This window comes from Cebus imitator, unplaced genomic scaffold, assembly GCF_001604975.1.
Source record: "Cebus imitator isolate Cc_AM_T3 unplaced genomic scaffold, Cebus_imitator-1.0 Scaffold15, whole genome shotgun sequence".
Classification (NCBI taxonomy): domain Eukaryota; kingdom Metazoa; phylum Chordata; class Mammalia; order Primates; family Cebidae; genus Cebus; species Cebus imitator.
Window position 1 is genome coordinate 7817565 of NW_016107330.1, and position 4453 is coordinate 7822017.

At 54.9% G+C, this 4453-nt stretch overlaps 1 protein-coding gene across 9 annotated transcripts in view; it reads left to right on the forward strand.

Moving 5' to 3' along the window:
- The window catches only part of ARHGEF10L (Rho guanine nucleotide exchange factor 10 like), a 180052-nt gene that overhangs the window by 46166 nt on the left and 129433 nt on the right, over positions 1 to 4453 (forward strand). The window lies entirely within an intron of this gene.

Here is a 4453-nt window from a genome sequence, read left to right on the forward strand (position 1 = left end):
AAAAAAAAAAAAAAAAAAAAGAAAAAAAAAAAGATTTGCTGAATGAGCAAGGGGGTTGTTGGATGGCAGAGAGATCCTGAGGGCCGAAGACTAGCTTTTCTGTCACCCCCTTGAATGCTGTTGAACTTAAAAGTCCCCCGAGTGAGGGAGCAGGGTCTGGAGACCTGGGCTTTGACACAGACAGCACATGAGGGAGATGTGACCGCAATCATTCTCTTCCTGCTTTGCACCCTGATCTGGAAGCAGATGGTGTCCCCGTCCTCTGACAAAGAATCGGGCCACAGGATGACCTTGGATAGACCTGGCAAAGGCTCAGTGTTGTCAGGCAGTGTCCAGGTGGCCATCCGTGCATCCGTCCCTCCAGCTCGCATTTTCGGGCACCTGTTATGCTTGCTGGCAGCCTGCAAGAAGCGAGCTCTTGATCCCACCTTTCCAGGCCACGGGCCTCTTTCTGCTGGTTACTTGGGATGCTCCTGTGTCAAGTGACACCGGGGATATGCTAGTGGGTCATTAAAGGTTTGCTGCCTGGAGGGGTTTGCTGTCCCTAATTGAGCAGAATATTTTTTTATTTTTGAGATGGAGTCTTGTTCTGTCACTCAGGCTGGAGTGCAGTGGCACCATCTCAGCTCACTGCAATCTCCGCCTCCAGGTTCCTGACCACATAGAGTTCCTGCCTCAGCCTCTTGAGTTGCTGGGATTACAGGCATGGGCCACCACGCCCACCTACTTTTTTTGTATTTTTAGTAGAGACGGGGTTTCACCATGTTGATCAGGCTGGTGTCAAACTCCTGACCTCAAGTGATCCACCTGCCTTGGCCTCCCAAAGTGCTGGGATTACAGGCGTGAGCCACTGTGACCGGCCTAGCAGAATATTTTTTGAGGTCCAGCCAGGAAGTGGAACCTGAGTTCCTGGGGCCGATTCTCCAGCCGGAGTGCTTTGCTTGAAGGGGCTATGTCTGCAGACGGCTCCAAGCTGGCCCTGTGCTGACTGTGCGGATGCAGGGATTTGGAATGTCTCTTTGGCACCATGTACAGAGCTTGGTCATTGCTGCATTTCGCACCAACTAAGGCAACTCTGGCCTCGCTGTCTCTTTTTTGGATCCACCCCCTTCCTGACCTTGACCCTCTTTCCTGGAATCTTGACTTTGAAGGAGGAAGGGCTTCATGCAGGCTTTTGGTTGCTCAGCGTTGGGCCAAGCTGATGGCTTCCTAGCCCACTTCAGTGACCACTCCTTCTCCAGTGAGGGCGGGACTGCATGGTCAGATGCTACTGGGGGGGCTGCCCCCTAGGCCTTGCTTTCACTATCCAGGCAGGCAGTGCCTTCCTGGAGGGCAGTGATGGGGAGCTCCAGGACCCTTCAGGTCTAGCCTGGGACACCACCCCTTCTTGTAGGCCAGTGCTTCTGTTCACTTTGGAGGAGGCTGTCATTTATTCATTCAACAGACATTTATTGAGCACTTACTGTGTTCCAGGCTCTCAGTGAAACACTTTCTGTGAATTATTATCTCATTCAGTCCTTAGAACAGTCCTGTGCCATGGTGATTCTTACAGCTGTCATTGTGTGGAAGAGGAAACCAGGAATCAGAGCAGTGGATGGTGTCTGTATCACAGCTGGCCTCAGCTGGAACTGAGTGCAGAGCTCACTCTCCTAAAAATCCATACCCAGAGCATGATGGTGGTGAAAAGGGAACCTGGAAGGCACCCTGGCAGGACCAGAGATTGCTTCAGAGCAGAAATGACCTGGACTAGAGTGGTCCCATTCTTCACTGGGCAAGCAGCAGTGTCTCTACCTGCAGGATGTCGGCAGCGGGGCTTGAAGCTCACTGCACCGAGGGTGGCTTCAATGCCAAGGCAGAAGGAATACTCCTCCTTGGGGGAGTTTAGGACCAGGCTGGGGGCCGCATCCACGTTGTCTGGTTCCTCGTAAGTTGCAGGGCAGGATTGGTCAGCAGCAGTTTGGCTCTTCTTAAAGCTAATAGGGAAAGAGGACAGATGTTTGGGAACAGTTCGCTGTGGGGGATCATGGTCCTGGACCTGACTTCAACCCAGGACAGCAGGACTCAGGGGAAATCCTGTTCATGGTTGATACTACCTCTCCCTGCTCTTCCTCCCCCAACACCTCCAGCCCAGCCTGCCCTGTCCCCTTCCCACAGCCCCAGGCAGCGTCTTCTCAGATCGTGAAGTTAATTGTAAGACAGTGGGGTGGACCCATTGGCCTGATCCTGATGGATCTTTCTAGCCACAGCTGAAAGACCTTGGGTCTTATCATGGATCCACTTTTGATCAGATTCTTGCCTTTGGACAAATTTCTCTACCTCTCTTAGCCTCAGTTTCCTCCTCTGTAAAATGGGGCTGGGTCCTCCCCATTCCTGGGTTGGCCCTGCCCCCTGGAAGAGCTGGTGGGAGGATCAGGGGAGGCCTGGAGCAGTGCCCAGAGCCGTCTCCTCCAGACATGTCCAGGAACAGCTGGAGCCACACTCACGCCCTTCTCTGGAGAGGGCAGCACATCACTGAGGGGTGTGGTTTGAATTATAAGTGCTGGCTGCTCTGAATTCAGCCAGAGCTATGGGGGGGCTGTGTGGCTGAGGGCCCCCGGGTGTCCTGGGGCTTCATGCTGGGCTAGCATTTCAGGAGACCTCAGATGCTGCTGTCCCACTTGCCCTGCCCTGGTTGGGTGGGTTGAGCTGTTTTTAGCTCTGAGTTTTGCAAAGGCTATTTCTTTTCTGCCCAGAGCTCCCTTGTGGGACAGAGTGAATGGCCCCCTCCCTGCCAGGCAGAGCTTGGGCCTAAAGAAAGAGGTTGGAGCCACATGAGACCCTGCGGACTTTGAAAGGGAGGCCTGGTTTGCTGTCAGTGGGCTGCCAGCCTGGGACACCGGTGCCCAGCCTTGCTCCTTCCCTGGGAAGCTGAATAGATGCCAGGGTCTCACACTTTCCCTGAGGGAAAGGCTGGGGTATGTGCCTGCCTGCTAGCAGCAGATGACAGTGGCAGCCGCGGAGGCTTGCAGGTCCTGTCCCCTTTGCCTGGCCACATGCTTCTGACTCACCAGAGGAAGAATGTGGTCTTTTTGGGAGCAAGTTTTTAAAAATAGTCCAAGTCCTTCGCCTGCCCTGTCCCGCCCCTCCCCCTCTGAGCGCTTCCTGGCATCAGCCCCAGACCTCTTTCCACTCTGGTTTTGGGGACCTGCTCCTTTTCAACTTGGCCATGAATCTGTTTGTGAAGCTTGCTGGGGAGCAGCTGTGGTGGATGCGGGCTGGTTTCAGAAGGGAGGGGCCCAGCTGTGGCTGCCTCCTCTCCAGGGGCCCGACTTGGGACTAGGGATTCCTGCATTCCTTTGACGGCGACTATGCCTCAGGTCGCCTATGTGCCAGGCCTGTGCCAGGCGTGCAGATGAGAGTGGTGAACAATGGTCATGGTCCTGCCTTCATGGAGTCCACATTCACATAAGAGGAAACTGACGGAAACAAATAACTGAAATTTGTAGTTGCTGGAGGTGTTAAATCCCATGAGGATGGCGAAGCTGCGTCAGGGGATGTGTGTGGGCTCTCTGGAGAAGGCAGATACATCCTCTGAAGGTGTGGGCACTAATGTGTGGGTATCTGGGGAACAGCATTTCAGGCAGAGGGAACAGCAATGCAAAGGCCCTGAGGCAGAAGCATGCTTGGGGCATTCAGAGAGCTGACAGGCGGCTGTGATTAGAGTGAGCTGTGCTGAGAGAGTTAGGACCTGAAGTCAGGGAGGCTGTGGGGGCTCTGACATGTGGGGCCTTGGAGGCCAAGACGAGGACTTGGGGCTTCCTTAAATGAGATAGGAAAGCATTTCAGGGCTCTGAACTTGGCTGCTGTGTTGAGAACAAAATGTCAGGGCAGGGGTAGAGGTGAGGGCAGAGGGACTGGTCAGGAGGCATTTGGAATAGCCTGGGTGTGAGATGATGGTGGTTTGGGTCACAGTGGTGTCCGGGGAGGGGGTGAGATGCGCTCGGATTCAGCACGTATGTTGAAGGTAGTGCCAGCAGGTTGGCTGATGGGTGGGCCCTGGGTATGAGACAGGTGCCAAGGATGACTCCAAGGTTTTGGCCTTAGCAGCTGGTGGGATGGAGCCAGCAAGCAGGATGGGAAGACTTTGAGGAGTGGGGTTCTTTGTTCCTGGCAGCGTAGTGATCAGGAGTCGGCTGTGAGAACATTAAGGCTGTAATGCCTGATTGATCACTGCGTGAAGACAGTGCAAGCAGAGGGGCGGAGCCTGGCGTTCAAGGGCAGGGCGGGCTGGAGGCATCATTATGGCCATGGCTTAGGTAGGACCCACAAAGTGAGCCAGATGGCCCAGGTTGCCCAGGGAGGAGCTGAGGTGGAGCCTGAACCTGAGAGCTGCCAGCCTGGAGGGAGGAAGGAGGAGTGCAGGAAGGAGGAGGGGAGGGAGGAGGAGTGGACTCAGGGGAGCCGGAGGGAGGAG